Source organism: Schistocerca serialis, chromosome 1 (genome assembly GCF_023864345.2).
Source record: "Schistocerca serialis cubense isolate TAMUIC-IGC-003099 chromosome 1, iqSchSeri2.2, whole genome shotgun sequence".
NCBI lineage: Eukaryota > Metazoa > Arthropoda > Insecta > Orthoptera > Acrididae > Schistocerca > Schistocerca serialis.
Window position 1 is genome coordinate 1,141,558,086 of NC_064638.1, and position 19,197 is coordinate 1,141,577,282.

Consider the following 19,197-nt stretch of genomic DNA (forward strand, 5'->3'; position numbering starts at 1 on the left):
GACAGTGTCTTAGAAGAGATCATAAGATGAAGATCAACAGAATTAATCGAGTCTATTCCAGGCAGTGAGTACACATAATAGCAAACCTCGCACCACCTGAAGGAGATGGCTGTGTCAGTAGTCAAAATATTCTACATAAGATGGAAACAACTTGGCAGAACTTCCAGAAGCACAACAGTATTAAATGCTTTCTATAGAATTAATATCATTCTCACAGCAAAATTGAGATGTCTTGATCCTTGGAATAGCTGTGTCATGACAATTACCAGATAGTTTTTGTAAACAATTCATTTCATAATTAAACTGGCTGAATAGCAGAACATTATATAAATATAACAGGGTACAGGGTGCACCCATCTGCAGGTGGTCACTCATGTCGGCACCAATGATGTGTGTTGCTATGGATTGGAGGAAATCCTCTCTGACTTCCAGCGGCTATCTGATTTGGTGAAGACTGCCAGTCTCGCTAGCGGGATGAAAGCAGAGCTCACCATCTGCAGCATCGTCGAAAGGCTGACTGCGGACCTTTGGTACAGAGCTGAGTGGAGGGTCTGAATCAGAGGCTGAGACGGTTCTGCGACCGTGTGGGCTGCAGATTCCTGGACTTGCGCCATAGGGAGGTGGGGTTTCAGGTTCTGCTGGATAGGTCAGGAGTCCACTACACGCAACAAGCGGCTACACGGGTAGCAGGGGTTGTGTGGTGTGGGCTGGGCGGTTTTTTAGGTTAGATGGCCTTGGTCAAGTACAGAAAGGGCAACAGCCTCAACAGGTGCCGGGCAAAGTCAGGACATGCGGGGACCAAGCAGCAATCGGTATTGTAATTGTCAACTGTCGAAGCTGCGTTGGTAAAGTACCAGAACTTCAAGCGCTGATAGAAAGCACCGAAGCTGAAATCGTTATAGGTACAGAAAGCTGGCTTAAGCCAGAGATAAATTCTGCCGAAATTTTTACAAAGGTACAGACGGTGTTTAGAAAGGATAGATTGCATGCAACCAGTAGTGGAGTGTTCGTCGCTGTTAGTAGTAGTTTATCCTGTAGTGAAGTAGAAGTGGATAGTTCCTGTGAATTATTATGGGTGGAGGTTACACTCAACAACCGAGCTAGGTTAATAATTGGCTCCTTTTACCGACCTCCCGACTCAGCAGCATTAGTGGCAGAACAACTGAGAGAAAATTTGGAATACATTTCACATAAATTTTCTCAGCATGTTATAACCTTAGGTGGAGATTTCAATTTACCAGATATAGACTGGGACACTCAGATGTTTAGGACGGGTGGTAGGGACAGAGCATCGAGTGAGTGACATTATACTGAGTGCACTATCCGAACATTACCTCGAGCAATTAAACAGAGAACCGACTCGTGGAGATAACATCTTGGACCTACTGATAACAAACAGACCCGAACTTTTCGACTCTTTAAGTGCAGAACAGGGAATCAGTGATCATAAGGCCGTTGCAGCATCCCTGAATATGGAAGTTAATAGGAATATAAAAAAAGGGAGGAAGGTTTATCTGTTTAGCAAGAGTAATAGAAGGCAGATTTCAGACTACCTAACAGATCGAAACCAAAATTTCTGTTCCGACACTGACAATGTTGAGTGTTTATGGAAAAAGTTCAAGGCAATCGTAAAATGCATTTTAGACAGGTACGTGCCGAGTAAAACTGTGAGGGATGGGAAAAACCCACCGTGGTACAACAACAAAGTTAGGAAACTACTGCGAAAGCAAAGAGAGCTTCACTCCAAGTTTAAACGCAGCCAAAACCTCTCAGACAAACAGAAGCTAAACGATGTCAAAGTTAGCGTAAGGAGGGCTATGCGTGAAGCGTTCAGTGAATTCGAAAGTAAAATTCTATGTACCGACTTGACAGAAAATCCTAGGAAGTTCTGGTCTTACGTTAAATCAGTAAGTGGCTCGAAACAGCATATCCAGACACTCCGGGATGATGATGGCATTGAAACAGAGGATGACACGCGTAAAGCTGAAATACTAAACACCTTTTTCCAAAGCTGTTTCACAGAGGAAGACCGCACTGCATTTTCTTCTCTAAATACTCGCAAAATGAAAAAATGGCTGACATCAAAATAAGTGTCCAAGGAATAGAAAAGCAACTGGAGTCACTCAATAGAGGAAAGTCCACTGGACCTGATGGGATACCAATTCGATTCTACACAGAGTACGCGAAAGAACTTGCCCCCCTTCTAACAGCCGTGTACCGCAAGTTTCTAGAGGAACGGAGGGTTCCAAATGATTAGAAAAGAGCACAGGTAGTCCCAGTCTTCAAGAAGGATCGTCGAGCAGATGCGCAAAACTATAGACCTATGTCTCTGACGTCAGTCTGTTGTAGAATTTTAGAACATGTTTTTTGCTCGAGTATCATGTCGTTTTTGGAAACCCAGAATCTACTATGTAGGAATCAACATGGATTCTGGAAACAGCGATCGTGTGAGACCCAACTCACTTTATTTGTTCATGAGACCCAGAAAATATTAGATACAGGCTCCCAGGTAGATGCAATTTTTCTTGACTTCCGGAAGGCATTCGATACAGTTTCGCACTGTCGCCTGATAAACAAAGTAAGAGCCTACGGAATATCAGACCAGCTGTGTGGCTGGATTGAAGAGTTCTTAGCAAACAGAACACAGCATGTTGTTATCAATGGAGAGACGTCTACAGACGTTAAAGTAACCTCTGGCATGCCACAGGGGAGTGTTATGGGACCATTGATTTTCACAATATACACTCCTGGAAATTGAAATAAGAACACCGTGAATTCATTGTCCCAGGAAGAGGAAACTTTATTGACACATTCCTGGGGTCAGATACATCACATGATCACACTGACAGAACCACAGGAACATAGACACAGGCAACAGAGCATGCACAATGTCGGCACTAGTACAGTGTAAATCCACCTTTCGCAGCAATGCAGGCTGTTATTATCCCATGGAGACGATCGTAGAGATACTGGATGTAGTCCTGTGGAATGGCTTGCCATGCCATTTCCACCTGGCGCCTCAGTTGGACCAGCGTTCGTGCTGGACGTGCAGACCGCGTGAGACGACGCTTCATCCAGTCCCAAACATGCTCAATGGGGGACAGATCTGGAGATCTTGCTGGCCAGGGTAGTTGACTTACACCTTCTAGAGCACGTTGGGTGGCACGGGATACATGCGGACGTGCATTGTCCTGTTGGAACAGCAAGTTCCCTTGCCGGTCTAGGAATGGTAGAACGATGGGTTCGCTGACAGTTTGGATGTACCGTGCACTATTCAGTGTCCCCTCGACGATCACCAGTGGTGTACGGCCAGTGTAGGAGATCGCTCCCCACACCATGATGCCGGGTGTTGGCCCTGTGTGCCTCAGTCGTATGCAGTCCTGATTGTGGCGCTCACCTGCACGGCGCCAAACACGCATACGACCATCATTGGCACCAAGGCAGAAGCGACTCTCATCGCTGAAGACGACACGTCTCCATTCGTCCCTCCATTCACGCCTGTCGCGACACCACTGGAGGCGGGCTGCACGATGTTGGGGCGTGAGCGGAAGACAGCCTAACGGTGTGCGGGACCGTAGCCAAGCTTCATGGAGATGGTTGCGAATGGTCCTCGCCGATATCCCAGGGCAACAGTGTCCCTAATTTGCTGGGAAGTGGCGGTGCAGTCCTCTACGGCACTGCGTAGGATCCTACGGTCTTGGCGTGCATCCGTGCGTCGCTGCGGTCCAGTCCCAGGTCGACGGGCACGTGCACCTTCCGCCGACCACTGGCGACAACATCGATGTACTGTGGAGACCTCACGCCCCATGTGTTGAGCAATTCGGCGGTACGTCCACGCGGCCTCCCGCATGCCCACTATACGCCCTCGCTCAAAGTCCGTCAACTGCACATACGGTTCACGTCCACGCTGTCGCGGCATGCTACCAGTGTTAAAGATTGCGATGGAGCTCCGTATGCCACGGCAAACTGGCTGACAGTGACGGCGGCGGTGCACAAATGCTGCGCAGCTAGCGCCATTCGACGGCCAACACCGCGGTTCCTGGTGTGTCCTCTGTGCCGTGCGTGTGATCATTGCTTGTACAGCCCTCTCGCAGTGTCCGGAGCAAGTATGGTGGGTCTGACACACCGGTGTCAATGTGTTCGTTTTTCCATTTCCAGGAGTGTATATAAATGACCTAGTAGATAGTGTCGGAAGTTCCATGCGGTTTTTTGCGGATGATGCTGTAGTATACAGAGAAGTTGCAGCATTAGAAAATTGTAGCGAAATGCAGGAAGATCTGCAGCGGATAGGCACTTGGTGCAGGGAGTGGCAACTGTCCCTTAACATAGACAAATGTAATGTATTGCGAATACATAGAAAGAAGGATCCTTTATTGTATGATTATATGATAGCGGAACAAACACTGGTAGCAGTTACTTCTGTAAAATATCTGGGAGTATGCGTGCGGAACGATTTGAAGTGGAATGATCATATAAAATTAATTGTTGGTAAGGCGGGTACCAGGTTGAGATTCATTGGGAGAGTGCTTAGAAAATGTAGTCCATCAACAAAGGAGGTGGCTTACAAAACACGCGTTCGACCTATACTTGAGTATTGCTCATCAGTGTGGTATCCGTACCAGATCGGTTTGACGGAGGAGATAGAGAAGATCCAAAGAAGAGTGGCACGTTTCGTCACAGGGTTATTTGGTAACCGTGATAGCGTTACGGAGATGTTTACTAAACTCAAGTGGCAGACTCTGCAAGAGAGGCGCTCTGCATCGCGGTGTAGCTTGCTCGCCAGGTTTCGAGAGGGTGCGTTTCTGGATGAGGTATCGAATATATTGCTTCCCCCTACTTATACCGCCCGAAGAGATCACGAATGTAAAATTAGAGAGATTAGAGCACGCATGGAGGCTTCAGACAGTCGTTCTTCCCGCGAACCATACGCGACTGGAACAGGAAAGGGAGGTAATGACAGTGGCACGTAAAGTGCCCTCTGCCACACACCGTTGGTGGCTTGCGGAGTGTAAATGTAGATGTAGATGTAGATAACATCTCAAGTGAATTATAGTCAATCCAATATCAGTGTGACATACTTATAAGCATGGTTAGTAGGTCTCCACACAAGGACAAATCAGAAAGGTTTTACCCCTATTTTTTAGTCAAATTACAGCTGTAAATGCAAAGTCAACATATCCATTTCCAATGTTGGGCATTTCTTGGTTCACACCAGCCTTGCCTCCTGGTAGCTCTGCTGAAAGACCCTGCTGTCAGTTGTTAAAGATGGCGGTTGTGCTTCACACATCCACAGCATTAGCGCAACGAACTGTGATTCATTTTCTATGGAGCAAGGGATGAATTCCCATTAACATCTACAGGTAAAAACAGCCCACATATGGGGGAAACTGTCTCGCTTTTAGAACTGTGATGTTGTGGTGTTGTGAGTTCCAACTAAGGCCTTGAAGTCTTGCATGACAGTGAGCAGTCGAGGAGGCTGCATTCGTTGCTGATTGACAACAACCTTTCCCACGTGGATGCAATGGTGGAAACAGATCAGCATGTGCACATCACAGGCATTTCCCAGGAGCTTGACATATCATATGGGAGTGCAGTGATTCACAGGCAATGATGAATCCAAGACAGCAGTTCGACAATGGTTCCATAGTCAGCCAGATGAATTCTACCACAGGTGCATCTCAAATTTAGTGCTGTGATGGGACGATTGTTCGAACTTTTGTGGGAACTATGAGGGTAAATAGTGTAAGGTACAAAGCATAAAATGTATATTTATCTTTACCTTTATGTACCTTACTTTGGCTAGTAAAAAGTAGGGAAAATACTTTCTGATTTGTTTATTTATTGTACTTTTTTGCATGGAGACACCAACTGGTGTCTTTTGAAAACATCATAGCATTTTTTTACAAGTTTAGTATAGTCATATATACATATGTGGTTACATATACATGATACAAATGCACCATTGTACCTAATAAGGCACAATATTGGGTGTTACATCATACCTATTACAAATAGTCAGATTTTACACAACTATATATATATATATATATATATATATTACAAATAGTCAGATTTTATTTGTAATAGGTATGATGTGTGTGTGTGTGTGTGTGTGTGTGGGTGTGTGTCTATATATATATATATATATATAGAGGGAAACATTCCACGTGGGAAAAATATATCTAAAAACAATGATGATGTGACTTACCAAACGAAAGTGCTGGCAGGTTGATAGACACACAAACAAACACAAACATACACACAAAATTCAAGCTTTCGCAACCAACGGTTGCTTCGACAGGAAAGAGGGAAGGAGAGGGAAAGACAAAAAGATGTGGGTTTTAAGGGAGAGGGTAAGGAGTCATTCCAATCCCGGGAGCGGAAAGACTTACCTTAGGGGGAAAAAAGGACAGGTATACATTCGCACACACACGCATATCCATCTGCACATACACAGAGACAAGCGGACATTTGTAAAGGCAAAGAGTTTGGGCAGAGATGTCAGTCGAGCGGAAGTACAGAGGCAAAGATGTTGTTGAAAGACAGGTGAGGTATGAGCGACGACAAATTGAAATTAGCGGAGATTGAGGCCTGGCAGATAACGAGAATACTGAAGGGCAAGTTCCCATCTCCGGAGTTCTGACAGGTTGGTGTTAGTGGGAAGTATCCAGATAACCTGGACGGTGTACACTGTGCCAAGATGTGCTGGCCATGCACCAAGGCATGTTTAGCCAAAGGGTGATCCTCATTACCAACAAACACTGTCTGCCTGTGTCCATTCATGCGAATGGACAGTTTGTTGCTGGTCATTCCGACATAGAAAGTTTCACAGTGTAGGCAGGTCAGTTGGTAAATCATGTGGGTGCTTTCACACGTGGCTCTGCCTTTGATCGTGTACACCTTCCGGGTTACAGGACTGGAGTAGTTGGTGGTGGGACGGTGCATGGGACAGGTTTTACACCGGGGTCGGTTACAAGGGTAGGAGCCAGAGGGTAGTGAAGGTGATTTGGGGATTTCATAGGGATGAACTAAGAGGCTACGAAGGTTAGGTGGACGGCAGAAAGACACTGTAGGTGGAGTGGGGAGGATTTCATGAAGGATGGATCTCATTTCAGGGCAGGATTTGAGGAAGTCGTATCCCTGCTGGAGAGCCACATTCAGAGTCTGATCCAGTCCCAGAAAGTATCTTGTCACAAGTGGGGCACTTTTGGGGTTCTTCTGTGGGAGGTTCTGGGTTTGAGGAGATGAGGAAGTGGCTCTGGTTATTTGCTTCTGTACCAGGTCAGGAGGGTAGTTGTGGCATGCAAAAGCTGTTCTCAGGTTGTTGGTGTAATGGTTCAGGGATTCCGAGGTGGAGCAGATTCGTTTGCCATGAAGACCTAGGCTGTAGGGAAGGGACCGTTTGATGTGGAATGGGTGGCAGCTGTCATAATGGAGGTACTGTTGCTTGTTGGTGGGTTTGATGTGGACGGACATGTGAAGCTGGCCATTGGACAGGTGGAGGTCAACATCAAGGAAAGTGGCATGGGATTTGGAGTAGGATCAGGTGAATCTGATGGAACCAAAGGAGTTGAGGTTGGAGAGGAAATTCTGGAGTTCTTCCTCACTGTGAGTCCTGATCATGAAGATGTCATCAATAAATCTGTACCAAACTTTGGGTTGACAGGCCTGGGTGACCAAGAAGGCTTCCTCTAAGTGACCCATGAATAGGTTGGTGTATGAGGGGACCATCCTGGTACCCATGGCTGTTCCCTTTAATTGTTGGTATGTCTGGCCTTCGAAAGTGAAGAAGTTGTGGGTCAGGATGAAGCTGGCTAAGGTAATGAGGAAAGAGGTTTTAGGTAGGGTGGCAGGTGATTGGCGTGAAAGGAAGTGCTCCATCGCAGCGAGGCCCTGGACTGTTCCGACCCGGTGTTTCTTCAAAATGTGGGCGATTTTTCCCGAGAGTGCGCCTGTATATGGAATAAACGCAGTGCCTACCTCCTCCCTCGTGATTTCATCCATCTCCACAGGTTGTGCTGTAGTGTTTGGGTGGAGAGAACGTTGAATCTGCCACTCTGAGTAGCCATTTTTTCGAAATACAATTCTCAGATGTTCCGATTCCTGGGGTGGACTCTCTGCGTAAGATAGTGCGCGCCCTATGTACTAGAGTTTTAAGTACCCCATTCCTCTGTGAAGGGTGGTGGCAGCTGTCTGCTTGCAAATATAGATCAGTGTGTGTTGTCTTCCGATACACCCCATGACCTATGGTGCCATCAGCCCTTCTCTTGACCAAGACGTCAAGGAAAGGTAATTTACCCCCTGTTTCAGTCTCCATGGTGAATTTGATGTTGGGGTGTATGGAGTTTAGATGTGTAAGGAAATCAAGGAGTTTATCCATACCATGTGGCCAGATGACGAACGTGTCATCCACATAACGGAAAAAAGCAAGTAGGTTTCCATTCGGATGACAACAGGGCTTCCTTCTCGAAGTTCTCCATGTACAAATGGATATTTTGATTATCAAATACGCTGGGAGAAACTCAAGAATCACATCATACACCTTTACGGGGAGGAGATGTACTGCAGCATGAAGAAATTTGAAAAGTTGCCCCACCATAGATATCGTTTGCTAAGTACTCTTGCCTTTCTAAAGAGATGTCATTCCGAGAATGTTGTTCCAAATTTTGCTAAGGTTATGCATCACATCGATTCTGCAGCAGCTAAGAGAATCAAGAAACAAGCCAGCCTCGCATTGGTATGTGAGAGAGTGCAATTAACCCACCGGAGCCTTGAGTTTATCTCACAGGAATTACTCAAACTACATTTGCAACTGGCTAGTAATTTCACTTCTTTTTCCTGGGATTGGATTGATGGTGTCACCTGGGTTGCAGCTGATTACGTCCATAAGACATCAAACAGCTAAGTTCTCATGTCTCCTTGACAAACCATCTCTGCAGGTTCTGTGCAAGACTGTCATCAATTTGAGTGGTGTGATGTTGAGTGATGATGTGGTCTCGGTTTTGCAGAAAGGTCTCAACTTCGCTCCCACCCCCAAGTTCACTCCAGTCACAGAAATTGTTAGTGCAGTTGAACAGGTTGCAGCTCAGCTTCCGCTTGAATCAGCTGAGGAAATACGTCGTGAAACTTGTCGTGCGTTGACGAAATCCAATCCGATAAAGTCAAATATCACCAGTAAAGAGAGGGCGACCATTCGTGATCTGAGGAAGCACTCTGAAATTGTTGTCTTACCGGCTGACAAAGGCAATGCTACAGTTGTTGTCTCCCATAAGGACTACACTGATAAGGTGCAGAGCCTGCTAAATGACGATTCCTACGGGAAAATCAGCGTTGACCCTACAAAGAAGGTGGAGAACAAGACGAGGTTGCTTCACAAGGATGCAGATTTACCGGAGGATGACGCTAAGAAATTGTTACCCCAAGGTCCGGTACCACCTAGTCCACATGGACTCCCAAAGGTTCACAAAGAGGGGGTACCATTACGACCCATTGTCAGCAACATCAGGGCACCTACATATTTGTTGGCCAAATACCTGACGGGAATATTAAGTCCTTATGTGGGTAAATGCCCTCATCACATCCGTAATTCCGTGGATTTTGTTAAATGCCTTGATAGCTTCAGGTTGGATGAGTCAAATATCATGGTGAGTTTTGACGTCATTTCCTTGCTTACGAGGGTACCCCCACAAGAGTCACTAGAATTAATTGGTCAGAAGTTTGACGAGAAGACCCCTGAACTTTTTAGGCATGTCTTGACTTCCATGTATTTTCTTTTTAATGGAGAATACTATGAACAAACGGAGGGAGTCGCCATGGGTAGCCCACTCTCACTGGTGGTAGCGAATTTGTACATGGAGAACTTCGAGGAGGAAGCCCTGTCATCATCCGAATGGAAACCTACTTGCTTTTTCCATTATGTGGATGACACGTTCGTCATCTGGTCACATGGTGTGGATAAACTCCTTGACTCCCTTACACATCTAAACTCCATACACCCCAACATCAAATTCACTATGGAGACTGAAACAGAGGAAGAATTACCTTTCCTTGACATCTTGGTCAAGAGAAGGGCTGACGGCACCCTAGGTCATGGGGTGTATCGGAAGACAAAGCACACTGATCTGTATTTGCACGCAGACAGCTGCCACCACCCTTCACAGAGGAATGGGGTACTTAAAACTCTAGTACATAGGGCGCACACTATCTCTGATGCAGAGAGTCTACCCCAGGAATTGGAACATCTGAGAACTGTATTTCGAAAAAATGGCTACTCAGAGTGGCAGATTCAATGTGCTCTCCGCCCAACCACTACAGCACAACCTGTAGAGATGGATGAAATCACGAGGGAGGAGGTAGGCACTGCGTTTATTCCATATACAGGCGCACTTTCGGGAAAAATCGCCCGCATTTTGAAGAAACACCGGTTCGGAACTGCGTTTTGTCCTCCGAATAAAACTCGTGCACTGGTGGGGAGCGCCAAAGATGACCTCGGTTTGAGGAAGGCCGGCGTGTACCAGATTCCGTGTCAATGTGGCAAGTTGTATATTGGTCAGACAATATGTGCCGTCGAGGATCGATGCCATGAACACCAGAGGCACACTCGGCTGATGTACCCGAGCAAGTCGGTGGTCGCTGAACATTGTTTGTCGGAAAATCACACTATAGAGTATGAACACAAGAGTATTCTGGTACAGACGTCGAGATACTGGGACGGTGTTGTTAGAGAGGCCATCGAAATTCGCACCAATGATGACCTCATAAACCGACTGTGGCTATAATGTTAGCAAGGCTTGGGAACCAGCAATTGGGTTAATCAAGAGTAAATCGAGCAAATGTATAGTTGTGATGACCACGGCAGACAGAGTCATCACTCCGACGTCATCTCAGACGCCGTCGCAATCTGTTCCACTGCACGACCATGGCGCAGGGTGCGAACAGCGGAGGGAGCGCGCCGTGGGCGGAGGGTATTTAAATCGGCCGCCACCGCGACCGAACCCAGTTCCCTCTGAGCAGCCATAGCGTACGGATCTCCGTGCTGGCACATTCACAGGAGCTCAGTCCATCAGTTCACCTGATGATGGTGAAATGTATGATCACCGAAATATTGTGCCCGTTGGACACTGTAAACCGGCAGTACACCCATGGATATTTTGATTATCAAATACGCCAGGAGAAATTCAAGAATCACAAGAAATAAGATATCTTCATGAGATGATTTGAATACTAATGTCTTCATCAGAATGCCTGTGAAAGCTTTGATTTCATTTTTGTCAGTATCTCCATAAATGGACTGATTAACAGCTGTCTGCAACTGTACTATTATTATACTCAGTTCCACATTTGTATGTAAAACTATTTGATCTAACATGTTGTCATCAAATAAACTCTCACATATTTGAGATGTAGTAGGCATATGTCCCACATTTCTACTTTTACCTGTTAGTTCAGCCATTCCTCCTTTCAAAATGTTGTGCTATGATGTTGTTCTGACAGTCTCACAACTTTCTCACTTGCAGTTATTTGTGCCATAAAAATACTGTATTTGCAGTGGGGAATTATTTGTGGTACAGATCACACCAGGCTCTTCTTACAACAAAGCAATTTCTTCACTAGTCAAGGAGCCTACAATTTATTCCAGTGCTACTCCACTTCATCTGAGAGGCCAGTGTTTTGGGTTAAGGGTTAAATTGCAATTAGTACATTATTCCTGAAGCCTTAAGGTATACCACCTGTCTCGTATATCTTACACACCAAGTGGAGTAATTTTGTCATGGAGGGCTCTCCCAAGGGTCTCAGTAATTCTGAGGGAATGTCAGCTATTCCAAAGGTCTTGTCTCTGCTTAGGTCTTTCAGTGCTCTGTCAAATTCTTCACACATCATATTTCCTACCTCGCCTTCATCTACTTCCTCTTCTCTTTCTATAACACTGTTCTCAAGTTTGCTTCCCTTATAAGTGTTTGCATCCCCCATTGACAGTACTCATTACTTTACGCAAATAAAGGGCTAGTTGCATTACACAAGAAGGGTATTTTCTGAATCTGTGCTGACTGTGTGTCAATAGACCATTATCTTTGAGGTAATTCATAATGTTCAAACACAGTACATCCTCCAAACTCACTCTGCAAAAACATCAGTGATACAGTTCAGCAATTCATCAGATTATTCCCATTTCCTTTCTTGAGTATTGGTGTGATATCTGCAACTTTCTTGTCTGTTGATACAGATCTTTTGTCAAATGAATGGTTGTGTGTGATTGCTAAGTATGGAGCTATTGTATCAGCTTACTCTGAAAGAAACCTAGTTGGCATATAAATCTTGAGTGGAAGACTTGCCTTTGTTAAGTGTTTTAAGCTGTTCTGCTACACTAAGCATATCTAATTTTAAATTACTCATGTTGACATCTGTTCTTGATTCAAATTATAGAATATTTACTTCATCTTCTTTGGTGAAGGAATTTCAAAAACCTATGTTCAGTAGCTGTGCATGTCATCATTAACATTACCACTGGTATCAAGCAATGGAGGTATTGACTGTGTCTTACCACTGGTGTACTTTGCATATGACCATAATCTCCCTGAATTTTCTGCCAGATGTCAAGACAGAATTTCAGTATGTAGGCTATTAAAGGCGTTCTGAACTGTAATGCTTGCTAAGTTTTGAGCTTCAGTAAAATATTACCAATTTTGCAGAAAACTTTAAATTGGGCTTGCTTTTTTGTTGATTCTGAAACAGTGTCCTGACCTGTTTTGTGTATCATGGGAATCAATGTCATATTTTATTATTTCCTACCTTTTTGTAATTTCTTCAGTTTCAGTCTGCAGTTTATACCCAACACATTGTGGTCAGAGTCCCACATCTGCCCCATGAAATGTCTTATAGTTTAAAATCTGGTTACAAAATCTCTGTCTAGCTATTATATAATCAATCTGAAACCTTCCATTGTCCCCATGTCTCTTCCACATATACATTCTTCTTTCATGATTCTTAAACTAAGTTGCAGCAATGACTAAATTATGCTCTGTGCAAAATACTATCAGCATAGCATGTAGCATCATTTAACTCTTCATTTGTCAAATGAATAACAGAACATGAGGTAACTGTCCCTTATTGAGATGTAGCCACAAGACTACCAAACTTTGCAGTCTGTATAATTATAGTTACACCATGGACACAAGAAGCTTTTGGCCAAGTGGGACCATCAATCTAATTACACAAGTAACAGTTATAAAGAAACAAAGCACAATTTCTGTTGAAAGAAGCAGATCTTCTCTTCAGCAATACAAGCCACAGATTTTCTTGAAATTCTGCTCACAATAGATGACTTTATAAAATGTACTAATCTGGCAAACTTTGGAACCACATCATGGTTCCACAAACTTAAAAAGCATAAAGAGCTCAAAAGCCTTGCTCTCAAATTTCCTATTTTTTAGTCCACTTAAAAAATGTAATTTATAACTGTAATAGTTATATGAGGATGAACAAGCAAACTGACAGGTACTTTACCTATGATGTGTAATCACACTGAAGGTGCTGGATATCTGAGCAGCATGACGATGATGACTGAATATGAGAGTTATTGTCTTTCATGCTTTCTGGCAGATCTATTACAAGCAAGACTTTGTGGGTTTGCCACTGCATAATAATACATAATTCTTACAACATATCTTTGAATGAACTGTTTTGCAACTTCAGATGGTTATGGTAGTTGCTGCAGCAAGATATGACCTGTCTCAAAGAAATATTTTGTGACTATTGTACTGTTTTCATTGGCAAACTTGGGCCTGTATTTTCAGAAGAGTTATGAATGTAAAGTTATTATAACTTCCTGGCAGATTAAAACTGTGTGCCAGACCGAGACTTGAACACGGGACCTTTGCCTTTCGTAGGCGGTAGAGTACTTGCCTATGAAAGGCTAAGGTCCCGATTTCGAGTCTCAGTCCGGCAAACAGTTTTAACCTGCCAGGAAGTTTCATATCAGTGCACACTGTGCTGCAGAATGAAAATCTCATTATGAAATTATTGTTTTTCTAGAATACAGAGATTTTTTCACTTTGTGATCTTACCATTCATTGCTATAGGAAAAATCATTTAAATTTGTGTCAAATTTAAAAATATTACAGATGATTTTATTGGAAAACATTTCCAATGTACCTCATTGATAACCATAAGCACTGAATGGTGATGTACATCTAAATCAGTATTTGAGTCAATACTTTCTTTAGGGAACTGTACCTTAGCTCTGCCTGGGTGATCAATTTGTAATTAAGTTGTGAATTTTGTGAATCGCGTATTGTGTTTTATTCATCTCATGACGTACATTTGCAAGGCATTTGGTTATCCACTGAGTAATAACACTTCAGTGTCAGTACCTCATAGCTTTCTTTTAAGTGAACCTAAATTCATCTGCATCAACTTGTTTCCTTTTAATTTATTACAAATTTTCATTCCCATGTATTAAGGTTCCTGGGCATAGTCTGAGGCGGTGGGTGTGGAGCATAAAATTTTCTTTGTTTCTGGTATCATGTGAATGGACAAAATGGTTTCCCTCAAATAATTCATGTCTGGTGTACAAAAACATAATAATATATATGTATAAGGATGGCAGAGTTACTATTTTAAGTTTTCTAAATAATGGTCGACATGGTTCTTTGTGATTTGCAGTGCACACATTTTGTATGATTTTTTTTCTGTTTTTGTAGTATCTGCACTATTTTTGTAGATATACCCCAAAAAACAATAGCATACCTAATAATGGATTCGAAGTAGCTTGTATATGCTACTTTTCATGTGTCCATGTCAGTTGAAGTTGACAATATTTGCATTGCAAATGCAAAGCTGCTCAGTTTGTTTGCCAGGTATTCAATGTGTGCCTGCCAGCTCAAACTTTTATCCACATTTAATCCTAAGAATTTGACTGAGTCAACTTCTTTTATACCCTGGTTGTTGTGTACAATCTTAATCTGCTCACATTTTGACTGTTTGATTCTGAACTACATCATGTGAGTCTTAGATGTGTAATAACAAGATGAATATTGTCATGTAAAGCTGTATTTTATTCTTTTAACTGCTCCAGTAATATAAAAATAACTTTGTACCAACTTTCATGCAGACTGGTACTAACATCTTGGATAAAACAAACATGGTTGCGACTGATAATGAGCAATACAAAGTCTGGAAGAAGACTGACAAACACTAGTTACAGTAGCCTCTATCATAGGCTTATTTTTGTCATAAAACAACTGAGATTTGTTCCATGCATCGTTAATTCTTAAACAATATTACACTTAAAATTAAAATTGTACTTTTACATAAGGAACTGAAAAATGTCCTACCACAAATGGAAATTCCATTTACATGCTTTAAACTGTAGATGAACATGATTTTCTGTATAAAATTCCATCCAATGTATTAGCAATTAATTTAAAAAAATATTAAATTTATCTTTACTTACAAAATCGATTTTCAAGCTAACATTTATGATGAAACCTGCTGCAGTATTGAATATCATTCATTTACCAATTCTAGGATAAACAAATTACAAAATCAATTTTGGGAATAACATGCAATTTTTTTTCAACGAAAGTAAATACATGTGAAATAATGAACTGAAAGTAAAAAACTTGATCATAAAGCAATTATAAATTCATATCTAAGTGGAAACAAAATATACGGAATAGCGTGGATTGCTGTTCTCCACAAAGATGAAGTATTGCATTGCTGACAGGCACAGCAAAAGACTGATACACATGCAACTACTGGCCAATGCCTTCACCACAAAAGGAAACATACATACATTCAAACGAGCAAGCACACCTCATGCACACTCAGCCACAGACACTGGCAGCTCTGACCAGAATGCATGTGTCAAGTGAATAGCTATCTGAAATGGGGCAGGGAAGGGGGAGGAATAGCAGGATATGGGCGTGGGGGGGGGAGGTGGAGGGGGGGGGGAGAAGAGCACTGTCTGGCAGGCTTGCAGGGACTAAAGACTGCCAGATGCAGCATCAGGAGGTGGGGTGTGGTGAAAAAAAAGTGAGAGAAAAAGGAAGAAAGTGGAAAAGGAGAGGAGAGGAAAAGGAGGAGAGCAGAAAAGGAGATGAGAGGAAAAGGAGGAGACTGGAAATGAAGAAGAGATGAAAGGAGGAGGGTGGAAAAGGAGAGGTGTGGAAAAGGAGAGGAATGGAAAAGGAGGGGAACAGGGAAGGGAAAGGAGAGACAGGTATATTAGCAGAGAGTGGTACACAAAGAGTGTGAGGAAATATGAGAGGGTAGGAGGGGATAGGATGAGAGGGAGCATAGTGTTGGGTGGAGGGTGTGGTGGTAGTAGGTTACCATAGGTTGAGATAACTCCCACCTGTGAAGTTCACAACAGCTAGTGGTGGAAGGGCAAATCCAGGTGGCCTGGGTTGTGAAGTACCCATTGAAATCAATCATGTTATGTTCTGCAGCAAGTCGTGCCACAAGATGATCTAATTTGTTTTTGACCACAGTTTCGTGGTGGCTGTTCATCCTGGTGGACAGCTGGTTGGCAGCCATACCAATATAAAAGCTGTTCAATGGTTGCAAATGAGCTGGTAAGCAACATGGCTGCTTTCACAGGTGTCCCAGTCTTAAATGGTGTAAGATAAGTCTGTGGCAGAACTGGACTATGAAGTGCTGGGTGGGCCATTTGGACAGGTCTTCCACCTAGGTCTTCCACAAGGCACTGTGGCAAGGGGTTGGGATTGGGAGAGGCATAGGGATGGATTAGGGTGGGGTTAAGGCTTGGTGGATGATGGAACACCACTTTAGGAGGGGTGGGAAGGATCTTGGGTAGGATGTCCAAGTGATCACATAGCAATGTGTTGTGCATGGACAAGATCACTGATACCAAAGGGCTTGGAAGTCAGAGTGTGTGCAGTGTGGAAGTCATTGAGGACACACATGAAATAAGAGAAAGAATGGACACTGAAAAGAGTAATGCTTTATACATAGTTACAAAGGCAAAAAATAAACAATGGAAGCTGCAGGTTGGAATAACAACAGTATAAGGAATATGATAGATTGCTACTCACTGTAAACATGAAATGTTGAGTTGCAGACAGACACAATAAAAACAATCATGCATGAAGCTATTAGCCATAGCCTTCCTCAGCAAATAAAACATACACACGTTCACACACACAAGCACACCTCACGCACACTTGGCTGTCCCTACCGACAGCTCCAACTGAAATGAGAGTGCCATCTGGGGTGGAGCAGGGAAGGGCAAAGATAGCAGGGTATGGGAGGGGGGAGGATGGGGAGGGGAGGGGGGGGGGGAGAAGAGTACTGTCTGGTGAGGCATGCAGGGACTAGAGGCTTCCCACAACCAATCCAATTCCCTCATCACCCCTGTGACACACCGCATACCAACTTCTACACGCTTCCCAAAATTCATGAACTCAACAACCCTAGCTCCCCCATTGTAGCTGAATATTGTGCCCCCACAGAAAGGATTTTCGCCCTGATTGACCAATACTTCAAACCAGTTACTCATAATCTAGCCTCCCACCTCAAAGATACCAACCACTTCTTTCACCAACTCTCCATCATTACAGCTCCTTCACCTCCTAGTTTCTTACTGGTCACTGTTGGCGCCACTTACCTATGCACCAACATCCCTCATGCCCATAGCCTTCTCCCAATTGAACACTACCTCTCACATCGTCCATCATACTCTAAACACATTACCTCATTCCTAATTTTCCTAACTCACTTTATCCTAACACATAACTGCTTTTCCTTTGAAGGGAAAGTGTACAAACAAATCCACAGCACAGCCATGGGCATGTGCATGGCACTGTCCTATACTAACTTGTTTATGGGCCATCTAGATGTAACCTTCCTAGCCTCCCAGGCCCCAAAACCTTTGGCCTGGTTTAGGTTCATTGTTGATATATTCAGATCTGGACTCCAGAACAAGACACTCTATCCTCTTTCCTTCACAACCTCAACACCTTCTCTCCCATCCACCTAATCTGGTGTGCCTCAGCCAAGCATGCCATCTTCCTAGGTGTTGATCTCCTCTTCTCTGATGGTTCACCAGCTGTTGTGGCTGAGCAGTTCTAGGCGCTTCAGTCCGGAACCGCACTACTGCTATGGTTGCAGGTTCGAATACTGCCTCGGACATGGATGTGTGTGATGTCCTTAGGTTAGTTAGGTTTAATTATTTCTTAGTCTAGGGGACTGATGACCTCAGATGTTAAGTCCCATAGTGCTTAGAGCCATTTGAACCATTTTTCTGATCGCTCCATCCACACCTCTGTCCACATTAAACCCACCACCCACCAATAGTACCTACATTATGACAGCTGCCACTCCTTCCACATCAAAAAGTCACTCCCATGCAGCCATGCTACCTGGGAATGGTGTATCTGCAGTGACAAGAACTTCCTTTCCCGTTATCACCAAGGCCTTCACAGTCAGGCCTACCCCTCAGAACTAGTTCACAAAAACATTTCTTGTCCCATTCCCCCGCATGCCCCCAATCCTCCTATCACCGCCAAGAGGCACATACAAAAGTGTGCTCCATTCATCACCCAGTACCACAATGATGAACGGCCACCTGCAAACTGTGGCCAAAAGCAAGATACAGCACCCTGTGGGCACAACATGCTGTACAATATAACACGAATGATTTCAATGGCTGCTTCAAAACCCAGGTCTTCTGGAAACTCCCATCCACCACCAGCTTTTCTGAACTACGCAGATGGTAGTTATCCTTAAAATACATTCTCCACTCCAAAAATTAGCCCAGCCTCAAACTACAGTAACATGCTGCCTCCAAGCCTTCTGCCCAACACTTTCCACGCTCATCTTATCACCTTCTTCCCTCTCACATTTCCTCATCCTCTTTTTATGCCACTCTCGACCATTGAACCTGTCTGTCTAACTTCAATGTTAATTAATTGGGAAACAGCGCAACACATTGAATTTTTTCATAACAATTATTTCTCAGCATAATGTACCCTGTAAAGTGTGTACAAGCTTTCAGACTCTTTCTGACCACCTCGAATACGTATGTAGTAGAAACATTTTTATTACATGTTTGTACATATTATACTGCCCCCTCCCCCATGAACCATGGACCTCGATGTTGGTGGGAGATTTGCGTGCCTCAGCAATACAGATAGCTATACTGTAGGTGCTGCCACAAGGGAGGGGTATCTGTTGAGA

At 43.7% G+C, this 19,197-nt stretch overlaps 1 protein-coding gene across 1 annotated transcript in view; it reads right to left on the reverse strand.

Moving 5' to 3' along the window:
- The window catches only part of LOC126417476 (serine/threonine-protein phosphatase 6 regulatory ankyrin repeat subunit A-like), a 408,260-nt gene that overhangs the window by 202,593 nt on the left and 186,470 nt on the right, over nucleotides 1-19,197 (reverse strand). The window lies entirely within an intron of this gene.